This window comes from Ursus americanus, chromosome 19 (genome assembly GCF_024610735.1).
Source record: "Ursus americanus isolate L20-20 chromosome 19, mUrsAme1.1.p, whole genome shotgun sequence".
Taxonomy (NCBI): Eukaryota; Metazoa; Chordata; class Mammalia; order Carnivora; family Ursidae; genus Ursus; species Ursus americanus.
The window spans coordinates 58,567,058-58,587,851 of NC_142145.1; the positions used below are offsets into that span (position 1 = coordinate 58,567,058).

At 37.1% G+C, this 20,794-nt stretch overlaps 1 pseudogene; it reads left to right on the forward strand.

Moving 5' to 3' along the window:
* Nucleotides 1-1,026: 1,026 nt before the first annotated feature.
* Nucleotides 1,027-1,951, forward strand: LOC123789936 (olfactory receptor 4K14-like; annotated as a pseudogene).
* The last annotated feature ends 18,843 nt before the right edge of the window (nucleotides 1,952-20,794 follow it).

Below are 20,794 nucleotides of genomic sequence, written 5' to 3' on the forward strand. Positions count from 1 at the left end.
CACTCTATCATGTTCACATCATTAGAATATTTCCAATCTGGAATATGTAACTTTAGCTCCCTGTAAGAAGCCTTACCAAACGATTATTTCATGTTATAGTCTTCAATTTTGTAAAGGGCCAACATAATAAAAGTTCGTGCAAAGGACAGTTCTGCATCTTTTGTGAAATCACTCATGAAGAATTCTGTTCAATGTCTTTATAAAAATATCTTATTCTTAGTGAGAAGACGAGTACCACCTCATTTCTCATGATAAACTGATAGTGAGACCAATCCATCCCATCCCAGTTCTTCTGTAAGTTCAGAGCTATGTTTTTAAACAAATGCTGAACTTATCAGTACTCATGTATACTGTGAAAGCTACCCACCCCTCAAATAATTGCCTAAGTTTTATGCTCTGGCCATTGTTGAAAGATCTTGAAAAATATTTCTTTCATTGAAGCCATTCTTAAATCCTGTCATAAGTTGTCAGTTTATACACAATAAATCTACAAATGAATTGGATCATTGCGTTTTTAATCCCAAAACCCAACTGATTAAGAGAGATGAAAAGAGCAGTAAAATAAAATGTGGGATTTGGAGAACTGTATGAACCCTAGGTTAATCAATTTATTTCCCTTTATACTGATTGCTTTATTAACTGAATTAAGTGAGAATGGGAAACTCTCAGTGTTACATAGACCTGGTCTGAATGAGTGAGCTTGTGAGTGAGCAAATGAATATGGAAGGAGGAGGTAGTTCCACTACTACCAGGAGAAGTTCCTGAAGGAGTCTGGATAGTCAAGATTTCAAAGCAGGCATTATGGAGATGGCTGCACCAGCAGCCTTAACGTGGGAGAACAGCAAACTCTGTTGTTGGGCTTGGCTTTAATCATCCTTGTAGTGTATTTTATATTATGTCCTACAAATTAAAATTATATTCAGATAAAGTTTAGGTGATCACTTTCATGTGTCTGGTAGTTGACAGGCCCTTTCATGTCCACCTCTTTTCTTTATATAGATTCAGAACACAGTCTGAAATGAGATAATGGAGCTGCAGAATTATTCCTTGGTGTCAGAATTTGTGTTGTATGAACTCTGCACTTCACAACATCTCCAGCACTTTTTCTTTATATTTTTCTCTGGGATCTATGTGGCCGCTGTGCTGGGTAACCTCATCGTTGTGGTCACTGTAATTTCTGACCCCCACTTGCACTCCTCTCCTATGTACTTCCTACTGGGAAATCTATCTTTCTTAGACATATGGCTCACCTCATTTGCCACCCCCGAGATGATCAGGGACTTTCTTAGTGATCGAAAACTCATCTCCTTTGGAGGATGCATGGCTCAAATCTTCTTCTTGCACTTTATTGGTGGGGCTGAGATGGTACTTCTGGTTTCCATGGCCTATGACAAATACGTGGCTATATGCAAACCTTTGCATCACATGACCATGATGAGCCGGCCGACTTGCATGGGGCTGGTGTTGGTTTCATGGGTCACTGGATTTGTGCACTCCATCAGTCAAGTAGCCTTTACTGTGAATTTACCTTACTGTGGCCCCAATGAGGTGGACAGCTTCTTCGGTGACCTTCCTCTCATGATCAAGCTTGCCTGATGGACACTTATGTCTTAGGCTTATGATCTCAGACAGTGGGGTGCTCTGCATGAGCTGTTTTCTGCTCCTCTTGGTCTCTTGTACTGCTATCCTCATCACTATCCGACAGCGTGCTGCTGGTGGGGTAGCCAAAGCACTCTCTACTTGCCCTGCACACATCATGGTAGTCACGCTCTTCTTTGGGCCCTGCATTTTCATTTACGTGTGGCCTTTCAATCGCTTCTCAGTGGACAAGCTCCTGTCTGTGTTTTATACCATTTTTATTCCACTCTTGAACTTATCTACCACATTGAGAAATAAGGAGATGAAAACAGCTATGAATAAATTATGTAAGCAACATGTGACTTCTCACTAAATTCCAGCTCTCTACAAACCTACATGTTCTTACTCATTCAGGGGGATACCCTTTCTTTAATAGGATTTCTGCTTAATGATTTCATTCTGATGTTTTATTGATATAATTTGTATTGTGTTATATTACAGAGAAATAGTTGTGGATTATGACAAAAATCATATATGTTTTTATTCCATATAATTTCATAATTTAAATAAAATTTTATCGGGGCACCTGGGTGGCACAGCGGTTAAGCGTCTGCCTTCGGCTCAGCGCGTGATCCCGGCGTGATGGGATCGAGCCCCACATCAGGCTCCTCCAGTATGAGCCTGCTTCTTCCTCTCCCACTCCCCCTGCTTGTGTTCCCTCTCTCGCTGGCTGTCTCTATCTCTGTTGAATAAATAAATAAAATCTTAAAAAAAAATAAATAAATAAATAAATAAATAAAATTTTATCAAATAACTTTATTGTATCACTACCTTATAATGTAAGATTTATATTACACTGTAATTATTATTATAATTTTATCATATTTTATAGTATAAATGTAATTTAAGTATAACTGCATTGTAATATAATATTAGTGTAATTGTATAATAATTACTATGTAATATAACTTTATGTAAACAGACATATATGTGCATATACTTTCAACCATACACATGCACTTTGGAATGGACTTGGCAATTTTCTAAATGTCTTTGTTAAACCAGATTTCTCTTCCTAGTTTATTTTGTCTACAATATTTATAGAAAATGAATTTTAATTTCCTAATCATAGTTCAATACAGCAAGAGCTGTCAGTTCCTAAGCATTCAAGACATGAGACATTCAGTGGAAGGAAGCTAGTGTGAGCATAAAATGCCCTATGAATCTTTCTCCTAGTTTTGAAAATCTGAGGGGAGAAAAAAGACACTATTTCAAGATACTATTGATTTTAAAAAGTGTACTTTTTCTTGGGAATGTGTATTATGCTTAAACTTTTTATTGAAAAAATGAATGTATGCCAGTTAAATTCAATTATAGAAGTTAATTTCCACATGGGGAAAATAAGTATTTTATGGCTCAATATTTCATGGTGTAAATAAGCTACTGTGTTACTATTTAAAATATACTGGAGTAGGAAATTAATAAATTTTAACCCACAGACTTAAAAAAACACTACATCTACGTTGTATCTTACTAAGTGGATTCTGTCCCTTGGGGAGTCATTGATTAGGAAGTGTATTTGAGTACTACAGAATCAGATCTTATCCCAAGATCTTATCTTATTAAATGTCTTTGAATCCTAAAAACACAATCATAAACACGAGTTAAGTTTTGTATCAACTAAACGAATGGTCAAAGAATTGAATTTTCTTGTACGTTGATTCTGAAACATCAAACAAAAGGAGAGAACTGGGCAATGATTGGATTACTTCAGTAGCTGGATGAAACTTCCAATAATTTTGGACAATGTTTTCAATAAGGAGAAGCATATTCCTGGGTACTTCTGGCTTCACTTATGACTGTAATCTCATATATTTTAATAAACACTAAAAGAACACAGATTCAAAACTGCCTTGGGATAAATTTCTCAGGAGTCCTCTTACTTGCTACTGCAATAATACTGTGTTTGATTTTATAGACTTTGGACTTGTCAAATTTTATTACCAATTGCACCCATATATGCGAACATTAAAGAGCTTAAAAGGTCCGCTCTATTTTCACTGCAGCATTATTTACAATAGCCAATATATGGATGTAACCTGTGTCCAAGTGTAGATGAATGGATATATAAAATGACTGGACTTAGAGGGTATCATAAGTGAAGTAAGTCAGAGAAAGACAAATCCCATATGATTTTACTTCTATGTGGAGCCTAAAAAAACAAAAGAAACAAACTAAAGAGAAAAAGACATACAGATATAGAGAACAAACTGGTGTTTGTCAGATGGGAGCAGGGTGGAGATGGGCAAAGTAGGTGAAGGGTATTAAGAGATACAAACTTCCAGTATAAAATAAATAATTCTCAGGGATGTGATGCACAGCATAGGGGATATAGTCAATAATATAGTAATAACTTTGTAAGTTGACAGTATCTAGACTTCCTGAGGGGATCATTTCATAAAGCATAAAAACATTGAATCACTCTAATGTGATACCTGAAACTAATAGAATATTGTGTGTCAATTATACTTCAATTAAAAAAAAAGAGTGGATACCAAAATAGCTTTTAGGACGAAGATACCTTACTCTTCTCTTAAATTGTTGAAGAGAGCAAAAGAAGGCTTAAAATATGAAGGTTAAAAGTTGTATTTATAAGCATGCTAGAATACATTGAAATAAAAAAGGAGGAAAATATATTGCCTTTATAACAGGTTAAATCCTGTTATAAATGAGCATCATTTCTATGGGAGTCTATTTCACGTTTTCCTCTTAATGCCTTTATTTTAAAATTTTGCGGGGACTTTTGAGTTTCCCTCTGAACAAATGGGAAAAAAGTGTTGGGTATCCCGATCCCTCTCCCCCGCCCTCCAGCCCAATAAGGCCCAGCTGAGAGGGCATTTCTGATGCCTCTGAAATCTTGAAATAAACCTCAGAAGGAACAGCATCAAGAGTCAATGTTGAGCTAAGGCAGGGAGTGTGTCCCAGAAACCTGTCTGCTGAGCATCACTGTGCACTGCCCCAGGCGTGCTGAACATGCGAGGGCTCCAGGCTGTGGTGGATCCTGGGCAGGAGAAGCTCAGGCGCAGCAGGGAGTTCGGGCGGGCGCCACAGGGGCTGCCGGGAGGGCCGCCAACAAACGATGTGGTGCGGCGCTGGCTTGATTTCCTGCAGCCCTCTGTGCTTGCCATCTCCTGCTCCACTGGGCTGGGGCAGCTGGTGGTGTCCAGAGGGCCTCGGGAAGGGTGTGCCACTGGTGGAGCACACGTTGGAGCAAGCCTGCTGCCTGTGTGAGACCTCAGGTGGGCGTGGACTCCTTGAAGGGCGGCGAGGCCTTCCCGAGGAACGTGGGTGTGCTTGCCGGCGGGGACTCCCGCAAGGCATGGCCTGCTTCCTGTTAAGGACTCCGGAGATGTCACCAGCCACTCATTGGGGACACTGGATCAACATCAGGTAGGTGGGCCGTCAGTGGCGGGGGTAGAGGCGGCGCCGGGTCATGGAGAAGATCGGGATCGCGTCTTAGTTCGGGGTCTGGTTGTGGAAGATCGTGGTCCCCGGGTTCTCCTCGTGCAGTGTCCCCTCTTTGTGTGCTGTTCCTGCAAGGCATGCCCTTGATGCCCCCCCATAATGGCTGGTCTTGAGTGTTCTCTGGATAGGGTTCTGGTATAGCCCCCCCTTCAACCGGCCATGTAGTTGGGGCCTGTATTGTGGGGATCTTTTCACAGTAGATATGTGTAGGGAATGAGTACTTTGTATTCCCAAACTTTGTCCTAACCTTGGGCAACCGTGTGTCAGTGACATGGCAGTGATTTTGGAGTTGTGTGGGTCAGACGGCAGTTGTGGTCAGTCTGGTCCCAAAAATGACTGGGGAAATAAGTTGTGGTTATTCAGTGTGGGGGTGACTAGTACTGTTTATAGGTCGTCCTAATTAAAAAGCCAAAATTCAGGGCTTCCAGAGAGTTCCTGAGAACAAGATTCAGAGAAGGGGCCAGTCTTTTAGTGTCTTCTATTTCAATTGAGACTGCATTCTTTTGGTAGAAGCATCCTAGCATCGTCATTTCAGATTCTGCAGTGCTTCCATAGTGCCTATAACATGGGGGAAAATATAGAAAAGAGAGAATCGAAAAGGAAATCTATGTGCCTTAGGATTAATTTCTTTAGTTTTTATTGGTGTAATACTGATTTTTGACTTTGTAGACTTTAGACATAGCCATTTTAATCAAGATATGTCTAATACCCTTTATACATTTGTTTATTCAATTCATAATCAAGCACCTGCCGTATTTCGGATTACATGAACAGAGCTAGTAGTGGACAGAGTGTTTAAGAACACACATTGTCTGTGTAGTGGAATAAAAGCAAGAAAAGGGTTATAAAATACGCTGTCAGATGAGAGCGATGATTGAGATAAACATGGTATCTGAGAGCGTAGGAGATGGAAACTTAATCCAGTCCTCAAGGTTAGGGAAGGCTGACCTTATTACTTCAATTTTTCTCTGATTTCTGAGGATTCTATATTTGTCCTGTTATTACACACACACACACACAGCATTTTTAGCTCAGAACCAGTCCTGTAGTAAATGCTGAAGTAGATGCTAGATCCGGTAAGTGTTTCTGGCTTTTTAGAAGTATCCATGGCTCTTGTCTCATCCCCAGTCTCTGCTCAGCTCTCTGTCTTGCTTTGGCCAGCTCCATGAAATGGATGTGGACCTCTTGCACCATCACTTTAGATGCAGAAATCCCTGGATTGTAGTTGTCTGGAGTGGATAAACATGCCTGTTTGAGTTGTTAGTGAAACTTGGGTGAGCAACGTCACCGGTTTTTCCCAGCCATGGGCTTTTGTAGGGAATTTGTCATTGTCAGTGCCCAGGGGGCTATAGATTGTATTTTAGGTTTTTATTTAAATTCCAGTTAGTTGGGGCGCCTGGATGGCTCAGTGCATTAATCATCTGCCTTCAGCTAAGGTCATGATCGCAGGGTCCTGGGATGGAGCCCCAGGTCAGCGGGGAGTCTGCTTCTTCCTCTCCTTCTGCCAGTCCCTCAGCTTGTGTGCTTGCCCTCTCTCTCTCCCCCCCTTAAATAAATAAATTTAAAAATTTAAAAATTCCAGTTAGTTAACATACAGTGTAATATTAGTTTCAGGTGTACAATATAGTGATTTGACACTTCCATGCAACAACCAGTGCTCATCACAAGTGCACTCCTTAATTTCCATCATCTATTTAACCCATCCTCCCCAACCACCTCCCCTCTGGTAAATCTCTTCTCTATAGCTAAGAGTCGGCTTCTCAGTCTGTCCCCCCACTTTCTGTTTTTAAATTCCCTTTGCTCTTTTGTTTTGTTTCTTAAATTCCACCGTAGATTTTTTTTTTTAAAGTAGGCTTCACAATCAGCATATAGCCCAATGCAGGGCTCGAGCTGAAATCAGGAGTCTGACAGTTAACCAACTGAGCCACCCAGGCTTCCCTTGCACCATAGGTTTTTAATAGAGAAACTTCTTTGAGTTTTGAGGAAGTGTTTATGAAACTTACCTTCCTATTTTGAAATAAGGTAAACAAAATAGAGCATACAGTGTTTTTCAAAGTATAATTTGAAGACTGCCTACATGAAAATCACCTGGGATGCTTTTCAGACTGCAAAGATCCTGAATCCATCCCTGCTTTGCTGAACTAGAATTCTGGGAATGCATCCCAGAAATGTGCTTTTACAGTAAGCTGCTTCAGGTAATTCTAATTCACAGTCATGACTGAGAACCCCTGGCTAATTGTTGACATTATCCATCTGCAGGAATAGTTGCTCTTAAGGCTTGGTTACAAGGATTTGCTTAGGTGAGAAGTCTGTCTTAATTATCCAGGATGCATTCTGAGAAATACATTGTGAGGATATATTAAATCAAAAACTGTGACCTCATAAAATGTGTTGTTTATGGACAGAGAGTCAGTCACTGGGATGTTGCTGTGAAGTTGAAGGCCTCTTAAATATTCTTCTTTACCTGCAGTCATTAAGAGATCAGCTGCTTCCTCTTTTAATTCTCTGTGAGGTATCAATATATTTTTTAACATCAATATCTAAATATCTTTTAAATGAAATTATTTTGTGTAAAGAATCTTTTAATGTAACTTCTAAATGCTGAATTCTCAAAGGGGAGCCCCCAAATTTAAGGATTTCTGTTTGAAGTAAAATTCCATTCCTATCCATGGGGAGACTTTTTTTTTTTTTTTTTTAATCTCTTCCTCCTTGATCTTCCTCCAAACCGATCTCAGATGCAGTTTGAAGAAGAAAAGTTTAGGGAGACTTTCATAGAAGGAAATATATGTCCATCCATTGGGCTTCCTGGTTTTGCCTCCTTCCTCCATTAGGAGGGCCCAGAGGATCTTGACTAAGGAAGTGACACTTTGGATTCTCTGCTTCTGTTTAAGAAACACTTCCTCCCCAGGTTTGAATATTTGATAAAGAAAATCTACCTTCAAAGTTCCTGGGCCCTGCTCCTGGGCTCCCAGGGAAGCTGTACTTTAACATTTACCAAGATCAAATGGCTTAACCAGACTTCAGAGCATAGACTCAGTTTCTGCCCCAGCGTACATTGTACATCTGCTTCATTGGCAGATAAACTAAAAGAAACACTTCAAACTAAAGGTCAGAATAAAAATCTCCCTAAGTTCTGATCCCATACCACCAAGGCCTTGCACATATGAAAAGCATAAGATAAAGTTTATAATTTTCTGGAGTGTCTTCCTCATGGTGATTTGTAACACATTTTTGTTAAGAGTTATTTATTTCTTTTTAGATAGAGTCTGGGTGTATGCATGCACAGGAGCCTACAAGCTTTGGAGGGGGAAGGGTGGGGCAGACAGGGGGAAAGAGAATCACAAGCTGACTCCTCTCTGAGCTTGGAGCCCAACATGGGGCTAGATCTCATGACCCTGAGATTATGACCTGAGCCAAAATCAAGAGTCAGACCCTCACTGGTCATTATATTTGGAATCCTGGGCTCATTTCCCATATCATGGAAAAAGCTTTTAAAAAATTCACACGAAGGGGGAATGAACCGTGAGAGACTATGGACTCTGGGAAACAAACTGAGGGCTTCAGAGGGGAGGGGGGTGGGGGAATGGGATAGGCTGGTGATGGGTATTAAGGAGGGCACGTATTGCATGGTGCACTGGGTGTTATACGCAAGTAATGAATCATGGAACTTTACATCAAAAACTAGGGATGTACTGTATATTGATTAACATAATATAATAAAAAATATTATTAAAAAAATTCACATGAAGGGGCACATGGATGGCTCAGTTGGTTAAACAGCTGACTCTTGATTGTTGCTCAGGTCATGATCTCAGGGTATCTGGGATCAAGCCCTGCATCAGGCTCCACACTCAGCAGGGAGTCGGCTTGAGATCTCCCTCACCCTCTCCTTCTGTCCCTTCCAACCCCCCCCCACTCCTCATTCTCTCTCATAAGTCTTTAAAAAATAATGAAAAAAAATAAAAATTCACATGAAGTAGGGTGTTTCCAGTAGGTCTTTGTTGATATCCCCTCTAAGATTAAGGTTATTATTTCCTGCTATTTTCATTCTCCTAGGGAGTTTCATCATAAGTGGGTGGTGAATTTCATCCAACTTTCTAAATTCGTTGAATTAAATAAACAACTGTTTTTATCTTTTACTTCTTCTTTTGTTTTTGGTGCTATTCCATGCATCATAGTTTTAGTGCTTTGCTTTTAATAACATTTTCAATTTTTGTATTGCTGGTGTATAAAAATACAATAGACTTTTAAAACGTTGTATTTTTAAATACGGATTTGCAGATATTGTAAATATGGTGCAGAAAGGTCCTTTGTGGTTTTTATCTAATTTCTCTGAAGGCTTATGTTGTACATGCCTGTCATATAGGATCAAATCTAGGAAACTGACACTGGAACAATATATATGCTTGATTCTATGTCATTTTGTCACTTGTTAGCTTCATGTAACCACCAACGCAGTTAAGATACAGCATTATTCCATCACCACAGTTCTCTCCCCTGTGCCCATTCTCCCCATCATCTTTAAACCCTGACAACAACTAATCTGTTTTCCATCTGTATAATTTTGTCATTTGTAAAATGTTATGTAAATGAAATCAAGCAACATGGTGTCTTTTGAGATTGAGTTTTTCTCATTTAGGATAATGCTCTTGTGATCCACTCAAGTTGTTGCAGTGTCAGTGGTCCATCTGAGTAATATTCCATGGTTTGGCTATTGTACAGTTTGTTTAATCACATACTTACTGAGGGACATTTTGGTTGTTTCAAGGTTTTGATCAATACAAATAAAGGTGCCAAACATTTGTGTCCAGTTTGTTGATATAAATTCTCTTCTGTGAGAGAAATGTCCGGGAGTGCTATTGCTAGGATATATGGCAACTGTGTACACAGTCCATTAAGAAACTGTCAAATTATTTTCCAGAGGGCTTGGACCATTTTACATTTCCATTGAAAGGTATGAGAGATCCAGCTCATCCACATCTTCACCAGTATTTAGTAGTCTCACTGTTTTTTAAATTTCAGCTATTTTACCAGGCATGTAGTAATATCCCGTCATGGTCTTAGTGTGAATTTCCCTGAAGACCAGTGATGCTGAACATCTTTTCAAGTATGTGCGATCATGTATATACCTCAGTGAGGTATTTCTATTCCGTTTCTTTTTTTTTTCCTCAAGATTTTATTTATTTATTTGACAGAGAGAGACAGCCAGCGAGATAGGGAACACAAGCAGGGGGAGTGGGAGAGGAAGAAGCAGGCTCCCAGAGGAGGAGCCTGATGTGGGCCTCGATCCCAGAACGCCAGGATCATGCCCTGAGCCAAAGGCAGACACTTAATGACTGAGCCACCCAGGCGCCCCTCTATTCCATTTCTAACTAGATTTTTTTCCCCCTTGTGGAGCTGCGAGAATTCTTTACCTATTCCAGAGATAGGTAATTTTTCAGATACGTGGCTTGGAATTTCTTTGAGAATACCGGGCTATTTAAATTATCTGTTTCAGATTGGGTGAGTTAGGCTAGTTTGTGCTTTTTGGGAACAAGGACCATTTTGTCTAAGTTGTCAAATTTGTATGTGTAGAATTATTGGCAGTATTCCCTTATTTTATTGATATCTGCAAGTTATGTTGTGATATGTCATTTTATTCCTGACATTGGTGATTTATGTCTTATCTCTTTCTTTTTTCCCCTCAGTCTTGCTAGGGATTTATGTATTTTATTGATCTAAAAAAGAGCCAACTTTTTAGATCGTGATTTTCTCTGTTTTCCTGCTTTCAATCTTGATTCCTCCTCTTCTCTTTATTATGTACTTTTGCTTGCTTTGGATTTATTTTGGTCTTATTTTTCCAGGTTCTCAATGTAGGAACTTATATAATTGATTTGAGACTTTTCTTTTTTTCTAATATAAGCCCTTCATGGTATAAATTTCCCTTTCAGTGTTCATTTACTTTGTCTCGTGAATTTTGATATGTTGTATTTTCATCTTCATTCAGTCCATTTTACATTTTTTCACTCCAATATATTTTTTATTGTACTTGAAATTCCTGCGGTGACTCATGGATTATTTAAAAGTGTCTTGTCTAGTTTCCAGCTATTTGGAAATACCCAGTTATCTTTCTATTTTTTCTTTCCAGTTTGAGTGAACCGTAGCTAGAGAACAACCTTTGTACAATTTTAATTGTTTTAAATTTTTTGAGGTTATTTTATGGCCCCAGATACAGTCCGTTTTGGTAATTGTTTTGTATTTGAAAAGACTGTGTATTCCCCTGGAGTTGGGTGGTGTATTCTAATAAATGTCAATTAGGTTCTGTCAGTTGGTGGTATAGTCAGATTCTTCTATATGCTATATACTGAATTTCTGTCTATTTGTTCTATCAGTTGTTGAGAAAAGGGGTGTTGAAGTTTCTAAATATAATTGTGAATTTGTCTATTTTATCTCTCAGCCCTATCAGTTTTTTCTTCACATATTTTGCAGTTCTCTTGTTTGGTGTATCTACACATAGGATTGCTATTCTTATTGGACTGTCCCCTTTTTCACTGTGTAATATCCTTCTCTGTATCTGGTAATTTTCTTTGCTCTGATATTAATATTATTATTATATATATTATTATTCTAGTTTCTTCGGTTGTTTGCATGGTATATCTAATTAATTTTCAACTACTGTATCATTATGTTTGAATTAAGTTTCTTATCAATGGCATTACAGGGCCATTTTTCCTTACCAACTTGTCTCCTTAAATTGGTGAATTTAAATTCTTTAATGAAATGTTGATATGTTAAGTCTGAGTCTTCCCGTATATTTTTTATTGTATGCTTGTTTCATCATTTTTCCTTTCTCTCTCTTCTTTTTCCTGCTGTCCGGGGCCTACTTGAATATTTAGAATTTTATTTTGCTCTCTCTGTAGAGTCATCAATATATCTTTTTTTCCAGCTTTATTGAGATATAATTGACATACAGTGTTGTGTAAGTTTTAGGTATAAAATGCATTGATTTCATGGAGATATTTTCCCAAATGATTGCCACTCTAGTGTTAGTTTGTTAGTTAACACCTTCATCCCATCACAGAATTAACATTTTTTTGTGGTTAGAATCCTTAATATCTACACTCTCAGCAATCTTAAAATATATAATACATTATTATTAAATATAATCTCAGGCTGTACATTAGGTCCCCTAAACTAACTTGTCTTATAACTGAAAGTTATACCCTTTGACAAATTTTTCTGAGTTCTCCCAAACCCAAGCCCCTGGTAAATAACATTCTGTTTTCACCTGCTGTAAGGTTACATTTTTAGGTGCCACATATAAGTGATATCATACAGTATTTGTATTTCTATGACTTATTTCACTTAGTGTAGTGCCCTCAAGGTCCATCCGTATTGTCACAAATGGCAAGATTTCCTGTATTCTCATGGCTGAATGGAGTATTCCAGTGTGTGTGTGTGTGTGTGTGTGTGTGTGTGTGTGTGTGTGTCTATATCTGTATCTGACATTTTCATTTTCATTATTGAGTTACCTGTTGACAGATATTTAGGCTGTTTCCGTATCTTGGTGATTGTGAACAATGCTCCATTGAACCCATTGGGAGTGAGTATCTCTTTGACATCGTTTTTTCTTTCTTTCTTTCTTTCTTTCTTTCTTTCTTTCTTTCTTTCTTTCTTTCTTTCTTTCTCTCTCTCTCTCTCTCTCTCTCTTTCTTTCTTTCTTTCTTTCTTTCTTTCTTTTTATATATACAAAGAAGTGGGATTGCTTGATCCTATGGTAGTTCCATTTTTAATTTTTTTTTTTTGTAGTCTTTTCCTTAGTGGCTGCACCAGTTTGTATTCCCACCAACTGTGCGCAAGGACTCAAGGATTCCCTTTTTTCCACATCCTCATCAATACTTATCTCTTGTCTTTTTGATGACCTTCATTATTCTAACCTGTGTGAGGAGATAGCTCATCGTGATTTTAATTTACACTTCCCTGATGATTAGTGATATGAGGTACCGTTTCATGTACCTGCTGGCCAGTTGAATGTCGCCTCTGGAAAAATTCTATTCAGTTTCTCTGCCTATTTCTAAGTTAGATTGTTTATGGATTAATTGATTGATTGCTATTGAGTTGTATGAATTCCGTATATGGTTTGGATATTAACTTTTTTTTAAAGACTTTATTTGAGAGGCAGAGAGAGAGAGTGAGCGAGCTTGCACATGAGCAGGGGGAAGGGCAGAGGGAGAGGGAGAAGCAAACTCCCCACTGAGCAGGGAGCCCGATGTAGGGCTCCAACCCAGGACCCAGAGATCATGACCTGAGCACATGGCAGATGCTTAACCAACTGAGCCACCCAGGTGCCCCTTGGATATTAACTTCTTAACAGATATATGATTTGCACATATTTTGTCCTATCCTATAGGTTGCCTTTTCATTTTGTTGTTTCTTTTGTTGTGTAGAAGCTGTTTGATGATGTCCCACATTTTGATTTTTACTGTTGTAGCTTATGCTTTTGGTATCATATCCAAAACTTGTTGCTAAGATCAATGTCAAGGGATTTTTCCCTGTGCTTTCTTCTAGGAATTTTATGAATTCGGGTATTATGTTTAAGTCTTTAACCCATTTCAAGTTAATTTTTTGTGAGTGCTATAAAACAGGCATCCAATTTCATTCTTCTGTGTGTGGTTATCCAGTTTTCCAGCACCATTTATTGAAGGGACTAATCTCTCCCAATTGAGTATTGTGTTCACTCTCTTGTCAAATACTAGTTACCTGTATATGTGAGGGTTTATTTCTTAGCTTTCTTTTTTTTTAATAAAAAACTTTTATTAGGTTATGTTAGTCACCATACAGTACATTCCAAGTTTTTGATGTAAAGTTCCATGATTCATTACTTGCATATAACACCCAGTGCATCATGCAATACATGCCTTTCTTAATACCCATCACCAGCCTATCCCGATCCCCCAACCCCTCCCCTCTAAAGCCCTCAGTTTGTTTCCCAGAACCATGAGAGACTATTTCTTAGCTTTCAGTTCTATCCCATTGGTCTATATATCTGTTTTTATGACAATAACCATCCCATTTTGATTACTATAGCTTTGAGTCAGAAAGTACAATTCCTCCAGTGTTGTTTTTCTTTTTCAGAATTTCTTTGGGTATTCAGTTTTCTGTGGTTTCATACAAATTTTGTGATTGTTTCTTCAATTCCTTGAAAAATTACTCTGTGATATTGATAGGAATTACATCAAGTATATAGAAGTCTTTGGATAGTATGAGCATTTTAACAATATTAATTCTTCCATTCTGTGAACACAAGATGTCATCCCATTTGTGTCTTTTTCAGTTTCCATCATCAGAGTTTCGTGGCTTTCAGTGAACAGGTCTTTTACCTCCTTTGATCAAATTTATTCGTAAGTGATCTGTTGGTTTTTACGCTATTGTGAATGGGATTGTTTCCTTTATTTCTTTTTTAGATGTTTGGCTGTAGTGTATAGAAATGCCACTGATTTATATGTGTTGATTTTGTATCCTGCAATATTTCTGAATTTGTTGATTTTTTTCCTAGCACTTTTTTGGTTGAGTCTTTTGGATTTTCTTTGTATAAGATGATACCATTTGCAAACAGACAGTTTTACTTTCTCTTTCCTGTTTTGGATGCCTTTGTTTTCTTTTTCTTGCCTGATTGCTCCAGCTTGGTGTTCCAGTTCTATGTTGAATATAGAACATAGAACATATGTTGATGTTGTTCCTTATCTGAGATGGTAAGCTTTCAACGTTTTACTTTGATTGTGATGTTAACGGTGGGACTGTCCTAGGTAGTCTTAATTATGTTGAGATTGGTTTCTTCTGTACTAATTTGTTGTTTTTGTTGTTTTAGTCATGAAAAGGTATTTTATTTTTTCAAATGCTTTTCTGCATCTATGGAGATGTTATATGATTTTTATCTATCATTTTGTATAGAAGGTGTATCATATTTGTTGATTTGCATATTTTGAAACATTCCATCCCAGGGAAAATCCATGAAAAGGTATTTTATTTTTTCAAATGCTTTTCTGCATCTATGGAGATGTTATATGATTTTTATCTATCATTTTGTATAGAAGGTGTATCACATTTGTTGATTTGCATATTTTGAAACATTCCATCCCAGGGAAAATTCCTGTTTGCTCATGGTATATGATCCTTTTAATGTGGAGTTGAGTTGGGTTTGCTGATGCTTTGTTCATAATTTTTACATATCCTAGGGACGTTGGCCTGTACTCTATTTTTCTTACAGTGTACTTATTTAGCTGTGGTACCAAAATAATTCTGGCCTGGTAAAATACGGTGGAAGTGTTCCCTCCTGTTGATTTTTTCCCCCCTTTGGAACATGTTAAGAAGAATTGGTATCACTTATCTTTCAGTGTTTAGTAGAATATGCCAGTGACAGCAGTTGGTGCTGGATAGTATTTAGTTTTTTTTTTTCCCCCTTCCAATTCTTACTCCATTTTATTAATTTTTCTTGCCTCGTTACACCATCTGATCCTCGAAAACAGTGTTGCATTAAAGTGGTAATACCCGGCATTCTTCTGCATTTCCCTTTGTCAAGGTGACTATAATATTTATTATTTATTTTATATATTTTAAGTATTTGTGTAAATACTCTTTATCAGATCATTTCCTAGTACAAGATTCTATGTTGTTGGTAGTTTACAAGTTTTTTAATGAATTGGTGTTGAATTCTGTCAGATGTTTTCCTACATCTATCAGTATATAAACATGGTTAATTATATAAATTAATTTTTGAGTATCAAACCAGCCTTTCATACCTGGAATAATACAAGTTAGATTCATTCTGCTAATATTTTACTAAGGATTATTACTTTCATGTTCATAGGTGAAATTAATTTTATTATAATCTCATTGTCATGTTTTGGAATTAAAGATAAGCTGGTGGCATAAAAAGACAACACTTGTTTTCCATTTTTCACAGAGTTTCCTCCTTATGCATTTGCAGAATTCACTATGTGAATTTTTTTGCGGGAATGATTTTAAGAATAGATTCAACAGTTTTAATAGATCTCACCTTACCACCTTGAATAGTTGTGGTGTTCAGGAAATTTTATTCAAATAATTGTACTTATTGGTATAATTGAATTGGCCAATGCAGTAAGTGGAGATTCAAGAGGTAGTGTGAGATTCACCACATGTCTTTTCCCTACCCTAGAGATAATAGAATCCTGAGTAGAGGTGGAGCAGAGATCGACTGCTGATCTGCACCCATATCTGTAGTTTGGTGTGAATGAAGAATAAATACTTGTTGGGTTAAGAGAATGAAATTTTAGGGATCATTTGTGATTTCATTATGAACTGAAGAATACTGTCAACATGGGTTAGAATTATTTTTATGATGGAAGTATACTTAACATACAGTGTTGTGTTGGTTTTAGGTTTACAATATAACAATTCTATAATTGTATGCATTACTCAGTGCTCATCAGGATAAATGTACTCTTAATCCCCTTTATCTATTTCACCATTCCCCACCCACCTTCCCTCCGGTAACCACCTATTTTCTGTATTTAAGAGCCTGGTTTTTTGTCTGTGTTTATTTTCTTGGTTTTGTTTTTTAAATCCCACATATGAGTGAAATGTGGTATTGGTCTTTGTCTGACTCACTTCACATAGCATTATACCCTCTAGATCCATTCATGTTGCAAATGACAAGATCTCATTCTCTTTTATGGTTGAGTAATATGTACATGCAGACACACACACACAAACACATCTTCATTATCCATTCATCTATGGATAGACATGCTTAGGTTGCTTCTGTATCTTGGCTATTGTAAATAATGCTACAGTAGGTATATGGGTGCATATATATTTTCAAATTTGTGTTTTTGTTTTCTTTGCATAACCTGAAAAGGCCCTCAATCACCAAAGCAATTTTGAGAGAGAAGAGTGAAGCTGGACATATCACAATCCCAGATTTCGGGATATACCACAAAGGTGTAGTAATCAAAACAGTATAGGACTTGCACAAAAAGAGATATATAAATCAATGGAATAGAACAAAGAATCCAGAAATAAACCCACACTTCATGGTCAATTAATTTAGGAAAAGGCAAGACTATACAATGGGGTCAATTAATCTAGGAAAAAGGCAAGACTATACAATGGGGAAAAGACCATCTTTTCAACAAATGGTACTGGGAAAACTAAACAGCTCCATAATAGCTCCATGCAAAAAAATGAAATTGGACTGCTTTCTCACACCATACACAAAAATAAACTCTGAGTGGATTAAAGTCCTAAATGTGAGACCTGAAACCATAAAAATCCCAGAAGAGAACATAGGCAGTAATTTCTTTGACACTGGCTATAGCAACATTTTTCTAGATATGTCTCCAAAGGCAGGGGAAACAAAAGCAAAATTAAACTATTAGGACTACATCAGAACAAAAAGGTTTTTGTACAGTGAAGGAAACCACGAACAAAACAAAAGGCCAGCTATTCAGTGGGAGAAAACATTTCTGAATGATGTATCTGATAAGGAGTTAATATCCAGAATATGTAAAGAACTTACACAATTCAACACCAGAAAACAAACAAACAAATACTCCCATTAAAAATGGGGAGAGGGCCATTTTTGGGGAAATGCAGGTCAAAACCAGGATGAGATACCACCTCATACCTGTCAGAATGGTTAAAATCAAAAGACAAGAAATAACAGGTGTTGATGAAGGTGTGGACAAAAAGGAACCCTCAGGCACTGTTGGTGGGAATGCAGATTGTGCAGTGACTGGAGAGAACAGTGTGGAGGTTCCTCAAAAAATTAAAAATAGAATTACCATGTTATCCACTACTGGGTAAGAATTTTTGTTTCAAATCTGAGGTGTCATATTTTATTTGAATAAGAGCATTAGATACCAGATTTTAGATTCAAATTATCAGTCATTGGTAGGTTTCTCATAGAATTTAATGTTATGTTGAAATGAAAGCAGCCTTTGAAAAGGATAAGAAAAGAAGCAATTTAAAATTGCTAGTATTGTGAACAATTTGAGTATTTGTTTAAATACACAGAAGCAATCTTTTTTTTGTTTAATATGCCTGTTTTCTTGAATTTCTAGAAAGTTTTATATTTATACTTAGATGCATATTTTCATTTATCCTATAGAATTTAGTTTGTCTGTTTCTTTATATTTTCTCAGAACACTGATTTTATCTTAATTTTTATCTTCTCCCTCTACTACAAAATATTGAATAGTTTAAATTCCCAAGCATCACTTTTTCCATGCATCATTGATTTGTAGGAAATTTCTAGCAGCACCTGAGAGCCTCTCTATATTAATCTCTAGTGGAAACTAAACTGGATCATGTCATTAATACTGCCTTAATTTTGCTGAATTTTGACCCTCAAATACCTCCTCTCTTCGTAATGCTGTTATTAAAGTACTAAGAATTCAAATATAGACTTTTCCGATTCTATAGTATCAATAGATGAAATCACATGCTTTATAGTTGTTTGTGTTGTGAATTTGATTACTTAATTAACTGCTTAATTTTGAGATTGCTGACTTCTCTGACAATAACAGTGGTATATGCATAGGTGTTGTGATGTGTCTATTTTTTTTCTTTTTGTTAAATATTGCCTTTGTGACAAGTCTCAAAGTATTTCCTAGTTCTCAATGAAAAATTTACAAGTTATCTTTCCAAGTAAGGGAAAAGAAAACAGCTCTGAAATATCTCTTCCTTAATCCTTACCACATTGATGAAAGAACATATAAAAACCTCCTTCAGGGGCGCCTGGATGGCGCAGTCGTTAAGCGTCTGCCTTCGGCTCAGGGCGTGATCCCAGCGTTCTGGGATCGAGCCCCACATCAGGCTCCTCCACTAGGAGCCTGCTTCTTCCTCTCCCACTCCCCCTGCTTGTGTTCCCTCTCTCGCTGGCTATCTCTGTCAAATAAATAAATAAAATCTTAAAAAAAAAAAAACAAAAAAAAACCTCCTTCATTTATCAAACATGTTTCTACTGAGTCTCTGTTTTATTTTAGGCATTTGAAAAAGCTTTGGGAATGTAAGAATAATAAAGACAAAACTTCAGTGTTCAATGAATTTACCTAACATTTTTGGCTTTTGTGTCTGTCACACAATTAGTTGCTGAAATTCTTCTATAATTCACTTACTTGAAAAATCAGTAAAAATAGGGGAACCTGGGTGGTGCAGCCGGTTAAACCTCTGACCGTTGGTTTCTGCTCAGACGATGATCTAAGGGTCCTGAGATGGAGCCCCGCAGTGGGTTCCGTGCCCAGTGTGGAGTCCTCTTGAGATTATCTATCCTACTCCCTCTGCCCCCCCACTTTTGCTCACTCTTGTACTCTCTCTCTCTCAAAATAAATAAATGTTTTAAAAAATTAAAAATTAAAGGCTGTAAAAATAAAAATGCTTTTTTTTCCCGTTCATATTTTGTGTCTAGTTAGTTCTTAACTTAAATGTCAATTCAATTTTCCTATTTTTGATTATAAAATTTTAATAAGGAGGACATAAGCCTATGAATTAGTCTTAATATAATTCTGAGGATAACAAATGCCAAAGAGGGTTTTTTTTTTATGATAATGGTGATATAAGTGTGCCCCAGATGGATAAAGATGAAAATATGGCTCATTTCTTTACACTTTCTAGCATCTTCCCTAAACTTTTTATGGTAGATCATACTGTTGTCATTAAGGGAAATCAGCGAGCTTAAATTTTCACAATATATATCTTTCTGTCATTAAAAAATCTAATGAATAAATAATAGTGAAGTCCTGTTATTAGTCAAGTACCAAACTAAACATATTCCCATCTCTTGCCATTTTTAGCCATCACCAGGGCACTGAGAGGTAGGCATCATTCTATGTATACTACAGCTAAGGAAACTAGGGCTGCAATAATTTAAATGACTTGTAGAAGATTCGCTTGATTTGTAATTCAAAAAAAGTTAGTTGAACCCACATTATTAGGTAATTGTTCTCTGAATTGCACCACTATATGGTAGTGGTATGATAATGTGATGAAGCAAACTGATATATCCCATTAGTTGTTGTTAGGCAGTTACATAAATTGGATTCACTCTAATTCATCTAACTGATAACCCTCTAAATATTTTTTGAGAGTAAGAAACATATACATTCCTTTTTAAAAATTTTTTTTACTATTTTTTTTTCTAACACTTTAGATTATATGTTCAACATTATGGAGTTGAGTTAGGAAGTTTTGTTATCTTCCCCTAATAGGGTATTGAGTTTTTGTTCTGGGATATGGTTTATTTTTTTGTGGATCAGCTTAATCTTTTAAGGCTTCTTTTTAACACTTAGACGATATGGTTTAGAATAGCTTTTACTTTGGGGTTAGATTAGTCCTACTTTAAGATAGGGTCTTTCTGGGATCTCCTATGAGAGCTCTGAGTGTTCATTGACATCTCTCCACTCCGATGGGGTAAAATTCTAACATTCCAAACCCTCTCCACGCTCAGGCAGTTGTTTTCCCCAATAGTCTTCCTGTTCTTGGCCCTGCAGAATACCTGCACACGTGCGTGCATGCATGTGGGGGGGGTGCTGAAGACCCCGGGTTCATCTCTGCAGATTTTTATAGCTCCTTCTCTGCCGCAGTTCCCTCTGGAACGCTGCCTTACAGATTGGATTCAGTGTAGTAGCTCCAAACTCCATTCTTTATCTGCTGTGTTCACTGAGACTTGCAA